This window comes from Ambystoma mexicanum, chromosome 3q (genome assembly GCF_040938575.1).
Source record: "Ambystoma mexicanum isolate Mex_15411 chromosome 3q, UKY_AmexF1_1, whole genome shotgun sequence".
NCBI classification, from domain to species: domain Eukaryota; kingdom Metazoa; phylum Chordata; class Amphibia; order Caudata; family Ambystomatidae; genus Ambystoma; species Ambystoma mexicanum.
The window spans coordinates 577,836,622-577,853,432 of NC_090926.1; positions in this window are offsets into that span (position 1 = coordinate 577,836,622).

The window sequence follows — 16,811 nt, forward strand, 5'->3', positions numbered from 1 at the left end:
GCCAAGCTCCTTTGCCTACTACGAATACCTTTCTGCTACACTGGTCTATCTATCAACTGTCGCTGCACTGAGGTTCTTGGAAGATTCATGGTCTGGACAACAAGCTCTACCTGGACTATGGTTCCCTCCATCTGAGCCTACATCCTCTTGTCACGCTTACCTGGGAGAGTGCCTTTGTGACATTGGGGGTTGGTCCATCCTTCACCCAGTTCCTCATTTGGGTGGTGGAGAGGCTGATTCCTCGTGCCGCTATCTCATCAGTTCCTGGACTCCAGACTGGCGACCTCTGCGAGACCAACCACCAAGACTACAGGTACGCGGTCCTCTCGGGCCAATCAGCTTGACACCAGACAGCAATGCCCGGTCTCCTCCCTCACAAGTCCTTGGAAGTAAGCAACAAGGCATTTAATCACTACGCAGGTGCCAACTAGTCTCACTGGTGCAGTAGAAACAAACAATTAATGGCTTGAATTATGCTCTCTTTCACTGCCCCCCTTCACTGAGCCCCTGTGGATCGAGCTGACCTCTAGCACACGAATAGAAACTAGAAGATAGTGAGGCCTGGAATGTGTCTTTCCCCTGCACGCAGCTTGCTTGTAAGAACAAGAGAATTATGTTTCCTAAAAACAAAGAATCGTGTCTGCAAGTCCGCAAATTGCAAACTGTTGCTGAATAAATGTCTGAAGGTGTCATATTTGTCATAATTGTCAATCATCGAAACCATTTCAAAGGAAATACATTATGGGCGGTATTGAATATGTCACTACTGATAATAAGATGTTTGTTTTGTATATATGTAACTGTTGTAGAATGCTCGCTCTCTTGCATCCCACAGGGTCTGGAGACACGTTGCGGGACGTGAGACCCAGTCGGCCGACTGAGACTATTTGCTTTGCAATAAACCCTAGATTTTGGGAATTGAACCTTGTGTCTGGCGTATCAGTTAGTGTGTGGTGACTGTGCCTTGTTTCCATACGCGACGGTCACCTAGGGGCCCCATCACCTGTTCCTCGTATTACAAATTGTGTCATTATGGCATAAGGTGAAATGGTTGTGGTCTTTCAGATCTTTTATGAGCACTGGTTTTTTGGTTGGTGGTCTGAGGTCATCTACTATCGCCGAATTCAGGGATCTTGGACTGGATCAGTTGTGGGTGTCATAACTCCTGGTGGGTTGTGTGGGGATTGGAGGTCTGCTGGTGGCCTGGCTGTAATGAAGGTACACAGCGAGGAGCCTGGTGCTGTCTTGCGTCCTTGCAGGGTGCATTTCTTTTGGGATAACAAGTAATTGCAACAGTTAAGGAAAAAAGGGAAGTTTCTGTGGGAATTAGCAGTGCAGGTCCTTCTACCATCCGTGCTTGGGCCTGTCAAGGTTTCTTCATCTGGCCTGTGTTTCCCACGTGGCCATGTAGGACTGAATGTATCTACCATAACTACAAAAAATGGTGTCTCTTTATATGTGCGCACTACGTCTATGCATCTGTATTTCATGCAATATTGTGTTTGTGCAGGGTTTCTTAGGATGGCCACATCATCCCCCTCCCCCGGTACATCGCACGTCTATCTATGGCACTCGCCTTACTCTAAAGTGCCTAGGGGGTGCGAGAAGTTTATTTCCTTCCCAACATTCCCCCCTTTCATTACTTCTACAGTAACAAATTCCTCTGCATATTTGCTTTGTTTCCTTTTTTACTGTGGCTTCATATGGTGGAGTTCACTTAATTGGCATCCATGTCCTACATATATCCTGCAGGCTTTCCCCTGCTTGTTAATATTCTTCAGAAGTACATGTCATATAGATACATCCCCCTTCCCAAGTCTATCCATTCTTCCTTATAATTTTCAGGGTCAGGGGTTGGAACAATTATGGTATGGTACAGTCTGTCTACTTCATCGCCATAGGGTATGGGGATCATGCTGGAGATAGGGTGGTGGTCGGTTTCTATTTCTATCTCTTTTGTATTATGATGTATTTTGAAACACCAATTGAAACCATGGTCATTGCGCTACTAGGCATTGCTTTGGCACAACATCGGTGTCCCACTTGGTACATGCAGAAAAGAACCAGGATGAACACGATGGCAGGAACCAGCATCCTCACAAGGGCTCCTAGCCAGGATGGTGCCCATTCAGAAATGGTATCGAACTAATCACCTCCTTGGATACCAGCTGCTTTGCGCACCCCCAGGTCGTGCATTGCTGCTATTATGTGGGCCAACGATCCATTTTCTGCATCTTCGGAAGGTATGAATGTGGAAGCATAGCTTGTAGTTCTCCTCTCGGGGCACTTTCACTGGCTTTTCCATTGCTGCACTCCATGTCAGTGTTGTGACATGCTCTGTCCATATTCGTGCACATGTTTTCCCTACGAACGCCACGGTTTTCTCTTCGTATCCCAGGAGGCCTTCAGCTTTGCATCTGTACATAGTTTCTTGCCACTTGTTGTTTACATATTTCGCTCCATCAATCATTAACCATGGCTCTTGTAAGCAGTTGAGGTTCTTCGGGTTGTTACTGCATTTCAGGGCATCTGGATCGACAAGCTCTAGTTGCATGCTGTGTGCTTGGAAGGCACCTTTTAGTCTACATAGCACACGATGAACCAGGCATTATACCTCTCTAATTGGAACTTCCTGTTGTACTAAAACCTTGGGGGCTCCCGATTGTTCGGCTTCCTACCACACTCATGTCAGCATTGTGTGCTCGGGATGTCCAACATCCCCAATAGCATGGTATGCATTATATTTGGGCCTATGCGCTTGCCTTTTCATTCTGTCATGGCACGGTACGTATCTTCTTGTTAATATTTTACTGCTAACATCATTGCTATTATTACTATTTGTGCCACAAAAATCTTTTTAATTGTGGGGAATAATATTTCCAACATTCTGCTCATGCACACACTGTTGACACTATTATAACCTATTTGGGAAGTATTATACATATGTACAGTTGTGTTGCTGGTTTCATTTGACAGTTCAGTTGCGTTTAGTGGTGAACTTCTATTCATGTTCCGCCTCCCCCCTCTTTTAGATGGCTTACCCAGATAAAAGATGTACTCCAATAAAGTCCTTGCACAATCATTAATAAGGTAAATAGGATGGAAGTGAAGTGTAGGCTACAATTGTAAGAAAATATTCTGGTAGAACTAATGGTATATCTATCATTATTCTGAACATGTAATGAACACATTGACGTTGAGCCTTCCATGTCGTACACTCCTGCCGGGGAACAAAAACAGGGAACTGGGGGAAGAAGAGAGTGAAAGAGAGATTTTTATTTTAGTTTAAAGTGCTTATGCTTTTAGCATGAATGCATGTTTTATTATATTTTTTGGGACATGCATTTACATTATTAATTCTGTGGTAGCCATTGTGAGGTAGGTTGGTTGCTTTCTTTAGGGTACTGGTGAGGAGTTTGGAGGTTTCCTAGGAGCATCTGAGAGTTGTATCCAATATTGAAGCCCCTTCATTTTTACTGTGAAAGGGGTGGAAAACACTACTTCATACTGGCCATCGAACCTATGGTTATTCCATTTGCGTAAAAAGCTCCTTACATATATCATGTCACCTGGCAGCATTGGTTGGGCTGGTGTGGCATTTGTGGTAGGTTGCTCTGTAGGGCACTGTGAGCTATTTGGGTGAAGTGGCGCGATTTGTCGGGAGACATATTTGATCGCACGTGTCAAGGTTGTTAAATATTCTTTAAATTCCTCCCCCAGAACCACTGCAGCTCTATAGGCATCTGACGCCTTCCTGAGTGGGGAGATGGGTGCGTGCATGCGCCTGCCAGTTACCATTTTGTCTGGTGAGAGGTAATGGTCTTTACTTGGCTGAGTGTTCAAACTGAAGAAGGCCAGGGGCAAACAATGCACCAAGTTATTTTTTAAGGCGATGCATAGTTTGGAGGGTTAGCTATTGAGAAGGACGTTTATTTGTTCCACAATGCCATTTGCTTGGCAGTGGTAAATTGAGCACATCGGGTGTTTAATGCCAAGTAGAGCTGTTATTTTTTTAAAGAGGTAATAGAAAAAATGGTTGCCGTTGTCAGATTTCAACGTATCACACACCCCCATTGAGGGGAAACCTTGCACACATTTAGCCGTGCATTTGGCATCCGGATGTGCACAAAGGACCAGCCTCAACCCATCATGAGAACGGGCACACTCCAACTATCGGGTATCGCGAGCCATTGCATCTTTCTCCCATGTCTACGTAATCAATGTGTAGCTCATGGAATGGCCCAATAGGGCGAGGCATTGTGCCTCATATTGTCTGGAGTGGCATGTCAGTGCTGAAGGTTTGGCAGGTGGTGCAGTTTACAATGAACGTTGTGAGATGCTCATGAACGTTTGGTATGAACCAATCCTCCTGTATGTCTGAACTGATGTGGTGTTTGGAACTTTGGGATGGGTGGTGTAACTGGTCGAATGCTAATGCCAGGAGCTCTACAGGCATTATTGCCTTGCAAGTGTATTCCTGCCTCCAGAGCAGGTCAGTGGGGGACTGTTTACACCCTCACTTGGACCACAGTTCTTTTTCCTCACTTGGACTTTTCCCTGCAGTTCAATCAGTTGTGAGATGGGCAGTGCTGTGTATGAAGCTGGTTGTTGATCACGTGGTGGGGTTGTTATGACGTATTCTGAAATTAACAGGATAGGAAGGTAGGCTGCCATTTTGGCCACTGCATCTACCGCAGCATTTCCTAATGCTATTTTGTCAGTGCCACCCGTATGTGCGGCGCACTTGATGACTGCTACCACAGAAAGTTGTACTAGTGCGGAAATTAGAGTGTCTAGAAGTGCAGCGTGTTGTACTGGGGAACCATCTGCTCAGCAGAACCCCCACCTTTTCCATCGTGACAGCCCGGCATGCACTGTTCTAGTGACGTATGCCGAGTCTGAGTAAATGGTTGCGTAGCATCCTTGTGAGGCACTTAACGCCTTGATGAGTGCTATGAGCACTGCCGCTTGTGCTGAATAGTGCATGGTAAATCTCTTCATTACTAATGTTTTGTAGTATCATCCTTCGAGGCAAACTACTACTGTGCCCGTATGTCTTTGACCTGTGTCCTGGTCAATTGTCGGTGACCCGTTAGCAAAGAGTACTTCACCCTCCTCTAGTGGACTGTCTTTTGCTTTGGGGATGTCATGTTCCTCGCCTTCATATGTGGCACAGTCATGTCGTTGCAAGCCTTTGTCAGTGCACACTTCTGTTAGGAACATGGCAGGGTTTAATGTTTTGCATCGCACAACATGAATGTTTGGGCTTGAGATGATGACCTTTTAGGCTGATGCTCTCTGGTTGATCAGGGTGGATTTCGATCTTTCTAAAATCGCAAATACTGAGTGCCTGACGTACAATGTTAATGAGCATACCATCACAATTGTGGAGCTTTTCTCAATGGCGGAGGCAGCTGCAGAGTGACCTTGTTCGCATGCAAACTGTTGTTGCATAACTGAATCTAGTGTGCCACTGTAGTAGGCCAATGGCTTGTGGCTGATTGCACTTTTGTGTTAGCACGGTGGTCATGAGTGTTCCATTTGAATGTGAAAAGATATAGAATTCTTGTGTGTAATTTGGGGTGGCGAGAACTGGGGCTGTGGAGATCACTTCTTTTAAATCATTAAAATTCTGTATCATATCTGCTGTCCATTCTAAATTATGGTTGCCTTTTTGTGCCTCTTTGAGACCCTGTAAGAGCGGTCTCGCATATGCTGCATAGTCCAGAATCACAATAATTACATAACCCAAGGAATTTCTGCATGTCCTTTACTGTCACAGGTTTGAGAGTGGTGTGGCACAATGGCTGCTCTGTCTGGCATCATACTTTTGCCGTCCTCTGAGATAAGCTGTCCTAAGTAAAGCACCTTAAGCTGGCAATACTCGAGTATTGCCTTGTCGACCGTGTACCCCTAGTGGGCCAATAGTTGTAGGCTAATGGAAGCTTTACGACAGTTCTGTTCACTGTCACTGCAAACTAATAAGTCGTCCATGTACTGGATGACCGTGCTGTGCCTAAGTCTTTGTGTAATATTCTGTTGAATATTATTGCTCTCGCAATACCATTTGGGCAAACAACGGTGCTCATAGCGATTTCCGCCATGTGTGAATGCTGACAGTCAGGGTGGAAGGGTATTGAAAAGAAGGCGTTCTTTAAGTTCTATAAGATTCAAGAGTACAACTCAGTGGTGCCCACCTCTTCTCCATTTCTCCATATTCGCACCACCTCCATTCATCCAGGCCGACCTACAGTCCGTGCCAGTGCAGTTATAGACAACCAACCCAGATGACATAGGGCTACTTAAGGAAGGGACGCCAGTACAGATCACACTAAAACCTGGAGCAGTATTACCCCAGGACAAACAGTACCCACTATCAAGGGAGGCAGAAGAGGTGATAAAAGACACAATACAGGCTCTACTCCACCAAGGTATCATAGTGCCAACTACCTCACCTTGTAACACTACCATATACCCTGTCAAAAAGACAACAGGGGGTAATTGGAAATTTCTTTTAGTTCCGAACCTGGCTACCATTTTGTGCAGCATCCCCAAAGAAGCAACACACTGAATCTTAATTTTACATCAATCATCTATCATTACGTCGATTTATGTTTATATGTGGAGCCCCCAAGTTGAAAAATAACCCACTGACACCAGGGCTATGTATACTTCAAAACCGAAAAAAAACAGTATGGAATCCACCCTGTAGGCCCAGTGCTGACTCCTTGCTCCTTAAAGGAGCTAAATTCCTTTGTTTTAATTTGATGAGAATGTACTTATTTGCACTTTCATTCAGTTTTAAAGCAACAACAAGTATTTAAATCTTTAGTTGAATTTCAAAAGACATTTTTTTTTCACCAAAAATATTTTTTCAAGTAATTTGTGTTTTAATCACACTATTTTTGAGGCGAAAAAAATTGCTCACGAAAACTAATCTCCATTCAATCAGGTAAAAGCTTCTGCCAATGCATTTCGGTGCATAGAGCCATCTTCAGGGCTTCGTTTTTCAAAAAATGAACATCATTACATTTAGAATCCATAGCATTAATGCAAATGTGTTTATAAATACATACCACCATAGCAATGATGAGTGTTTCAATTCGTTGTAACAGAGGGGTAGAAAAACAAACAAACATACAGTGCATCTATTAGTTTCCTTTGTCATATCCTTTTAACTGTATATAATGGTACTGCATATATCGAACTGCATCAGTATAATGACCTTAGCCTTTAGTCAATAGTACTCTTCCTTGCCTAACACTGTAGACGTGTGTCAAGGGAAACCTCCCTGTGGAAGTAAAGATGGTCATGACTATTCAATAACGTTACTGTTTTCTGCCACTAAAAAGGAGCTGCCTAGTAACTAGAACACCTACCTTTCTCACACGGCTGCTGCTCGCTCTCATAAACAGGTAGCGAACACTCGCGTCCGCGAGAGTTTCCTGTTTTGATGGTGGCCATGGCGATCGAGGCATCGTCCGTGGGCCAGGATTGGTCGTGCTGGAGGCGCCTCCCGTCCCGCTTCCCCGTCGAAACGGGTAGGCAGGACGGATGATCGCCTAGGTTACCACACGTTCTTCAAAGCTGTTTGCTGTGGCTCTGTGTCGTTAGACAAATACTATCCCTCTATGTGCGAATGTCTTGTTTTACATGAAGTAAAGTCACTGTTTGCTAATGTTTCTACAGTATGTTATTGAGTGAATCCATTTCATACATTCATACATGGATCTCTACTCTTACGGATGCTCCGGCCGTGCATGACCTTGCCCAGACATATCTTAGAGGTAATAAATGTTTCACATGCGATGTGTAGTGCGAATTGTTAGTTTGACGCATAGCAAGTAAACTGAACTTAAGGCAAGCGAACATTAGGTCACCTCTGTTTTTTTCTATGTACAAAACAGATTTGCACCTAGCAAAATAAATTTGAAAGAAGTAAACACAATTTAACGCATTGCGAGATAAAAGAAAGCAGGCAATAATACATAAATAAATCTCCCTTGTTGTCTCTATATCCAATGTCCGTAGGAAATGTAGTTCATAATGAATTTTAAGGAAACAAGCAAAAGTGTATCTCCTCATTCAGTCCTTACTATCGCTGAGCACCCCTCCTTCTCCTTTGCGCTCCTCTGTATCCTCAAACAGTTCCCAGAGGTTCAATATTTCCCTTCTGTTCTGCAATTATTTCCTTTTGTACTTTGCTGTCAGAAAGATAAACATGTGTTCCAGAATACCTTTGTCTTAGGAGCCCTGCTCTGGCCCTGAGCGGGGCATCCTCCCTCCCCTAGTCTCAGTCAGCCAGCCACTGGTTGCGGTACTTCTTGATCCTGTCACAGTACAACGGCAGGGCCTTGCACATGTATTCTATGGGCGTTCCTCCCCCCATGTTCAGATTGGTCACGCGCTTGCTGGTGCTACGCCTGTGCTAATGCGCTACACAGTTGTATGTTTTGTCAAAAAATTGTCCACCTCTTTTTTTTCACCAAACAATAAAAAAAAAAATGTTCTTCACCCAAACCCCTGCTTTTTCCTTTCGGTTGCTCACACAAACCACACTCTCTACACACGCACAAATCACAGAGCGCCTCTCCTGGGCCTCTTCCCTGCACAATAAAATACACAAATAAAACAAACTAAAATAACAAGGTAAAATAACAACCACTACTATTCCTGAGGGTTTATAGTGACTTTTTCGGTATTACCCAAATTGTTAGTTTACAGTTGTTCGAATGAACAATTGACCGAATTTAAAGGGTCACAATTGACCGTATATATATATATCTAAATATAGATATATATATATATATATGTATCTGTTTGGTAATATATATTTATTTATATATATAGGGGTTTTGGGGGTTTGGCGTTAGGTGGGGGGCTGTGGGGGGTTTCCCCCCACATATATGTTACAATTGACCTTCACAATTCGGTCAATTGTGAAAAGGTCAATTGTAATTCGAACAGTTGTAAAACGAACAATTCGTATACAACCACTTTTTCGAATGCCATATTTTCGAAAATGCCATTTTGTCGGCACAAAATAGCCGGAATTTTTTTTTTCCAATGTTTTTTTGTTTTTTTAAATGGGGGAGGGTTCCTCCCCAAACCCCACTTTTTTTACATATGAAACAAAACAAAAAAAATCTAAAATAAAAAATAATACATTCGAAAAAAAAAGATTTCAGCAAAATGTTTTCGACAAAATGGTATTTCGAAAATATGTTTTCAAAAATATGACCGGATACCATTTCTGAGCCCTCTAATTATAGGGGGTTCCTCTGTACCTCCTCTTTTCTTCTTAGTTAAACAATATGAGTGGTGCCACCTTCTCCCCTCACTCGGGGAGGCTCGCTACACTTCTGTTTTCCTTTCCTTATTATTCTCCTTAAAAAACTAGCCACATACAAGCCACACTTCCAATTCCAATCTCTGCGTGTTCACACTTGCCCATACATTTGTCCCCTGCTTGTTATCCCTTGCAAAGCTGTACTCACATGTGCACGTTCACCTGAAATCCTCCGTCACAGGGTTCCAAGAACACCGGCCTGCACTTCTCCTTGGGGTCGCACCCCGCTCCAAAGAGCAGACAGGATTGTGCAAAGACGGCTCCTGTACGGCCACTGGGAACTATATGGTTTTGGGGCTGGTTGTGACCTGAATTCCAATTCGTCGTCCTTCCTGGTAACAATTTGGACTTGCTTAGTTAGGGTAGCTACATAGGTATTCAGCCGGGAGACGTCATCTTCCACCACGTCTACCCTGTCCGCTGCCTTTGTAAGTCGCAGATCCGTTTTCTCCAGTTTTGCCTCCAGCAACACTAGGGAAAGGCAACCTGCAGAGCAAAGGACCGTAATCCAATCTCCAATATCTAGCAGGAGAGGTAAGACCCTGACAGAAGTACAACATAATGCTTCACCCAATTGTAACTGACAGCAGTTCGGGATAAATGATTGAGGCTGGGGCAATTCTGCCCTCCCCGCAATAACTAAGGGGCATCCAGAGACCAGCCACATGCAGTGCCCCCCCTCCAGAGGGCAACATATGTGCAAATGGGGGCGCCCCACGCCTCCACGAAGCTCTCCAAACAAAATGCAGGGTGAGAGGGTTCTGCACAGTAGGAGCCAGAAAGTAAAGGAACTTCACAGCGTTTCTGTGCATATAAGGGAAAGGTATAGACCCAGTCAGAGATATCCTTGCAGACCATAAATTCAATGCTTCGTAGGTGCCACACAAAGAGATCCATCCAGGAGGGAGTCTGCTGTAAAGAGAGCAACAGGATACCTGTACTCGAGCTCAGGTTCACTACCCACAAGGATTCAAACCTATACAATGCGTCACAAAGTGCCATACAGCCAATGAAGGAGCCTGTAAAAAGATTGAATAGCTACTATCCTGCACTTGCAAGATAATCTGCAAAAAAGGTAATCATGGGGTCTCCTCGGCACCACAGGGGTGACTAGAGGGGGAGTAGGGCCCCCATTGTGAAGACTACACTACACACCTAGAGCAGTCCGTCCATCTTGACTCGTGCGCAACAGGGCCCCCATTATTCAATTGTTTTCATGAAAATTATAAGTAGAAGGCCTAACTTGCCTTATCATTAAAGGGAATACCCTACCTATCTAAAGAAACTAAAGTTGCTCATCCATTGTGATGAAGTCCAAAAGAGTTTGGCAGTGAGTTCAGTCTGCCCCAGATCCTGTTAGTGTGAGGAGCTGCAGCGACTGTTTGAATTTCTGCTGGACTAATCCCAATTTGGTTGCTGTACCTTTAATTCCTAAGGCCAACCTTCATAAACTACTGCCGGGCGCAGAGTTCAGTCTGCACTAGTCCGCCCCAGCTTCCGCATCGGCATAATGACACGGTTGTCACCGCTGCCACGGCACCCCAGAAACAGTTTGTGTCATTGTTATCTGGCCCCCAAACGCGGCACAAAGTGCTGCAGCATCGTCGGAAATTGAACAATGGCGCAGAGTCAGAGGTAAGCAACAACTCTATTCTTGAAATACATGTTGCCCCTTCCGCTAATTGTATTCCTGCAATACCTACACTAAAAATTTTTAGCAACAGTGGTGTCAAACAAGGCAGACCCCATTGCACCACAGGATTCCCAGGATACACATGCCCTAGACGTACAAACGAACTACGACTCTCGACTCCCAGAAACCGTGAGAGCAACTTTGACTGCTCTACCACGCGGGCTCCCGGAGACGAGAAAAACACCCTCGGCTCCAGTTTTACCGTCGCCATCAGTGTACATCGATGCCAGCGAGTCTCCTTTCGATGTAACTGACTCTGAACTGCTGCCGCTGTGTCTGGTGAGTGAGCTCAGCGCTGAAGAAGCCGCTGCGACGCGTACCGAAGTTGCGGACACTGTCGGCATCCCTCATGCCCCTTGGCGTCCAAAAGATGTCCTTGTAGACGACCACCCGCTCCACCAGGCTGCGAGTGGGCGCGTGATCAGCACTGCAGGCCAAATGATCGAGCCTGATGTTTTCATATTCCCTCAAACCTTGCGCTCTAATGATTTGTTTCCAATGACACAAAAAAACATGGAAAGTAATGAAAACCTTTCTCTGACTCCATCCATTTCGAAAATCAATGTCGAATTGATTGTCGATCCAAGACCCATAAAACGGCCGCATGCCGATGGACTGAGGCCCAAGGATTCACCCGCAAAAAAGCTTGCGAGGTTTGATACAAGTAACGAAACGTCAAATAAAGAGGAAACTGTTTTCGGAAGCCCTGCAGCCCCGGTGGTCACAAACCCAAAAAACAAGGAGCTGCTTGCACCCGAGTTAGCCACGAGAGAAGTGCGCCTAACTGAAAGATTAAAAGCGGACTTCCTAACGATGTGAGAACAACTCAAAGAGAGCTTCATCCACAAATATGGAAAGGCTTGTGACACGACCAACTCTGACAACAGAATGGGTCTAAATTCTTCGCTCTTAAAGACAAGTACGCCCCAAAGGAAAACACCCGCTGGAGGCTAAACTGCCAATGATGACAGAAGGAAAACAAACCCATGTTCAAAAATAAATGAGACTCCCAAAGTGAGCATGCAATTCTCCAGCGCCTCGGTTGCACATGAGTGACTTAGATATTCAATCTAAGAATAAGGCCCATCTATCCACAGCTGCCGGCCTGCAAATTCATAACAACGTTCTAGCTGCGACATCAATTGCCAGGCTACCATTCATGAAGTTGTATGAGGCAATGCATGACTCCCTAAATGATCAGATCTCACGGCTGGCTACAATAAACAGCAAACTGAGCAAGATGGAAACATTGTCGCAAAATATCACTCAGAGACTAGACTATGAAGCCGACGCCTCACGATGCTGGCAATCGCGCTTAAGCGGCATTGCCAGACAAGAATCCAACGACAAAGCTGACCTCATGGAGGCTGTTATAGAATGTACAAAATGGATGAGGCACAACATGACACCCAAGCATGACACCATGGCCGTTCTGACACACAGATCACCGGAAAGAAGGCTAAGAGGAAGCCAACGTTGAAATCACATGGGACAAATGACATCTGTAAAGAGCTTTCCACTTTTGAGATCACCGCTTCGCAAGTCGCAATAAATGCATCTGTTCCCAACTCAATGCCAACGAAACAAGTGACATTAACGGCTGCTTCAACCTTAAAAGAGAGAACAGATCCACCGTGTGCAGAGGGGATAACCTTAGAGCAAGTTCCAACGTGTGTTGCAGAGAGTGCCCAACTAATAGACGATATTGAGAAAGTAAATTCAAACGAAACAGAACCAAACATGAGGGACTTTCAAGCACCTCCCGATTCAGGCCTGCAAGATCTGACCACCAAATTATCATTTGGAATATTTAGAGGCGAAGCAAAAACGATAAAAGCCCTAGACAGGCAAAATATCCAGCCTGGAACAAAAGCAAAGGCAAAACCCCCCAAAGTGAGACTTGAACCGAAAGCAAAGAGACCAAGAACTAATGAGGCAAAAAGATTCATCAGGAATATTTCATCCCACCCTCCCATCAGCATGTTCAACCGAGCGACAAAAAAGGGAAACATCTCGAATGAACCGACAAAAGTCAACAAATTGAATATGGTGGTTGCACCACACACTAAGAGAACAAGGGCAGAGCAAAATGAGGAAGAAGACGCAGAGAGCGAATCCTCGATCGATCTCTGTGATCTCTCGACCTATTATGATGATGAAGACGATTCAACAACGATGAACGGGGACAATACAACCAGCGAAAAAATGGTGGCAAAGTTGATCGACGTGAAATCTGGAAAGAGGTCACAAAATTTGCTTTGAATAAATGTGGATACAAGAAACAAAACCATCAAAGGCCCAGCCCTAGTGGAGAAACGCCATAGTGGCAGACACAGATACTTGCTGAAAAGGCAATAATGTGAGCAATAAACAAACCGTACCTGCAAATTTAAACCCAACACAGACAATGGCCCAAAAGTCCAAATGCCTACAACAAAATAAAACTACCTCACATCAATCCGTCAAATCTGCAAAGACCAACAGTTGGAAACTACAACTCGAACATCCTAAATGAACAAAATGATGTGAACTTAAACCGTTACAATATCATCAAGCTTCTACACAGCATACCTATGCTACATACAATTGAATCCAGTGACATTGCAGTCGTCGAATACATGTCAGAGGCGCAACTAAATTGGGTCACTCTTCATCTCAAGTCGAAACTAATTGTTAAACAACTTCTCAACGCCAAAGAGGACCTGATGTTCTTTGGCTTTGATGTACAGTTTTTAGAGGAAGGTTCATCTCATCAAAGCAGCTCGAAATCAAGTCAGCTCGTCCAACGGAGCGATGAACAAAAACATGCAGATCTCCGAGATAAGTTGAGAGCTTCTCCTGCGCCTGTCCAAATATGCACCTCATGCTCACAATGGAAATCTCAAGTGCAGAAGATAAGTGACCACTAGGATAAGATCACAGAAAAGACCTCTACCCACCGTCTGGCATCTTGGAACACATGAGGCTTTGCCCACCTAGTCATAGAAAAATGGCCACAATTAAATGAATGTACGATCGTATGTCTACAAGAAGCCTGGCTGCGGCACAAACCATCAAGTGACGGATACACACTTTTGTTCAATGCTGCTGGAAAGAATGGGTTTGGTCGCCCATTTGCCGGGCTAATTACGATGATTTAAAACAAGCTAAATTGGACCATCGTAAAGGCTGTAAACCCGAACTTGTTCACTCAAGCAACCACAGTAAAACTCCCCAAGACCAACAATGGTCCCGGGTGCCATCTGCTAATAGTCAACGTCTATTGGAATCCAGCGATGATCTCCCAAAACAAACTAATAACGACTGTCACTGCATTCATTGATGAATGCTTAATTGCCTTTAATGATCTGGCAATAATCATATGTGGTGACCTAAATTACTCTTGGTTCAAGGAGCGAAGCTCACTTCACAAAACAAACATTCTGACAAATACTCAATCATTAGACAGAGGCGTCCGTTGGATGAAGGAGATGACGATAAGAGACTGCACCATGTTAAATGGATGCACGAATGGAGATATCCCTGCTGCACCCACATGGCATTGTGGTACTAGTTTAAAAACCTTCGACTATATTTGGGTGTCAAGAAATCTAAAAAGCAAAACCACTCACTTGACAACAGCTAAAATTACAAAAAGCGACCATGATGCATTAGTGATGACGTGGTATGAGATGGAGAAGCCGAGCTCCGATGTTAAATATATGGGATTTATAATGACAAACCATTCAGGATCAAGGTTGAGAATCATCACCAAACAACTGAACACGTTTACTGAAAAATACGTGACAATCCCAACACTGGCATCAAACATTAATTACAGCTCGCTGTTGATGCAGTTCAGAGTGGAGAAAACAAATAAAAAGATACATCAAATATCCAATAGACATTCCTTCAGTGCAATCCTTTGTCAAGCAAAGAAACAAATGCACAGTGACCTAATGAAGTTAAAAAAAGGTAAAGGTATGAATTGCGCCATCCAAATGAAAAAACGACGTCTCCAATACAGAAATTGGCTAAAAGCTTTTAACATCAGGCGCGACCAGGAGCAAGCTGAAACTATGTTGCATCTCATCACGCTGAAAGACACCAGATCGCTATGGGAAATAATCAACACCGGCTCAGTAAAAGCAGCCTACGACATGGCAAATGGTGTAAATGACGCAAGATGGGTTTCCTACTACACAGCGTCTTTGACTCAGAGAGTACCACATGTCCAATATCCGATATTGAAGGAACTTGTAATTGGCCCATTGTCGAAACACTAGAGGACATAAAATGCGCCATTCAAAAACTAAACAACTCCAGAGCAGCCGGCCCAGATGGTGTTTCCAACGTAATGTTGAAAACAAATAGCTCCTTATGGGCCACATTGTTTGAGAGGATCGCAGCAAGCAAGACCCTACCTGAGTCCTGGAGTACGGCAATAGTCGTGCCCATTTTTAAAAAGGGCAACCGTAACGATCCGACAAATTATCGTCCTATCACGCTTCTCGATACAATAGGAAAAGTGTTTTTCGCTTTCCTTCAAAAGAAACTAGCGCTCTGGGCCGAGCACTCTAAGGTTATTGAAAAGCGCCAAACGGGTTTCACCAAGGGGGTCGGCGTCGAAGTGAATCTGATCATCCTAAATACCATCAAACTGGAATCCATGAGGAATGGTAAAAATGTGTTTCTTGCCTTCATAGACTTGAAACAGGCTTTTGATACCATCAACCGCCAGAAACTATGGGGGCAACTACTATCATGGGCATGTCCTATTGCCGCCTATTATGGCATTAGATTCTAATACCTCCTTTTGTGTAAGATTGAACTCAAAAGGTGATCTCTCTGGTGTAATCTTCACGAAGAGGGGAGTCAAACAAGGCTGCCCATTGGCAGCTTTATTGTTTAAACTTTTTATATCGGACCTACCCATCGCCTTAATGGAGCCAAGGACATTCCCCCCAAAGATAAACAATCATCATGTCTCTTGGGTCACATATGCTGACGATATTGTCCTGTTGGATACCACACAAATTGGGCTGCAATGATCGCTAGACGCATTACAAATGTACTGCGACAAAAATGAACTATTAATAAACACAAAGAAATCAAAGATCATTTCAATTGTCAGCGGACGATCACTAAGTAAAAAAAACTTCAGCTGGTACTTAAACAACGAAAAACTGGATGCTACAAATTCCATCCGTTACCTAGGAGTCCAATTCAACGTTTCAATACGTGAATGGAACTGGACTCAAGAGCTGTTAACGCAAATTCCAATGTTTGCCTTGCAAGGACTCAAACTTCATGCTGCATATGGCAAATTCACGTTAAAACCGTTACTCTCCTTCTACTTACAAAAAGTTGTACCGGCCATTAGGTTTGGCAGTGAAGGAGGATGGAACATACCTGCAGACATTTGGTGTAAGCTACAGGGCAAATTTTGGCGTAAAGTACTGCGCCTACCACAGAACCTCCCAATAACAGTGATTCGCTATGAATTGGGCATAGATTCACTATATGGTACAGTTCTGTGGAAGTCCATTTCTGCATGGCGTAAAATGAGAATGGTTCCAGTAGCTGGCCCTTATGAAATCCTACAAAAAAGCTCTAACACCAACATGCCGGATCTAATAAGCATGTGGGAACAAAAACTTCTTGCGATAATGTGATGTGCAGATCTGACGGATGGGCTTGTTATAAAAAGGCCACAAAGAGCCAAAATAAAATTGAGATGCTGGAATTGGATTCAGAATAAAGACAAGCAAAAAAAGTTGACATCTACAC